The 412-nt window shown below is 50.5% G+C and overlaps 1 protein-coding gene across 3 annotated transcripts in view; it reads left to right on the forward strand.

The window, feature by feature from the left end:
• Positions 1-412, forward strand: part of ATXN10 (ataxin 10) — a 305,417-nt gene that overhangs the window by 153,020 nt on the left and 151,985 nt on the right. The gene's annotated exons all lie outside the window — the stretch shown is intronic.

A 412-nucleotide genomic window follows, 5' to 3' on the forward strand; every position in this document is an offset into this window, starting at 1 on the left:
TGGTGCCAGAGGACTGGAAGAGAGCCAACATGGTTCCCATCTTCAAAACAGGGAGGAAGGAGGACCTAGAAAACTATAGGCCAGTTAGTTTTACCTCAGTCCTGGGTAAGATTTTTGGAAGAATTATCCTGACACATGTCCACAAGGGGCCAGTGGGGAAGATTATGCTTAGGGGCAACCAACACGGGTTCATTAGAGGCAGGTCCTGTCAGACCAACCTGGTGGCCTTCTATGACCAGGTCACCAAATCATTAGATGCAGGAGTAGCAATGGACATAGTCTTTCTGGACTTTCGGAAGGCCTTCGACACTGTCTCTCGCCCCATTCTCATTAAAATAACTGGGGGATTGTGGTGTTGACACCTACACAACCAAGTGGGTCGCCAACTGGCTGGAGGGCCGCACCCAGAGAG

This window comes from Gavialis gangeticus, unplaced genomic scaffold, assembly GCF_001723915.1.
Source record: "Gavialis gangeticus isolate Ggan-Ray unplaced genomic scaffold, GavGan_comp1, whole genome shotgun sequence".
NCBI classification, from domain to species: Eukaryota; Metazoa; Chordata; order Crocodylia; family Gavialidae; genus Gavialis; species Gavialis gangeticus.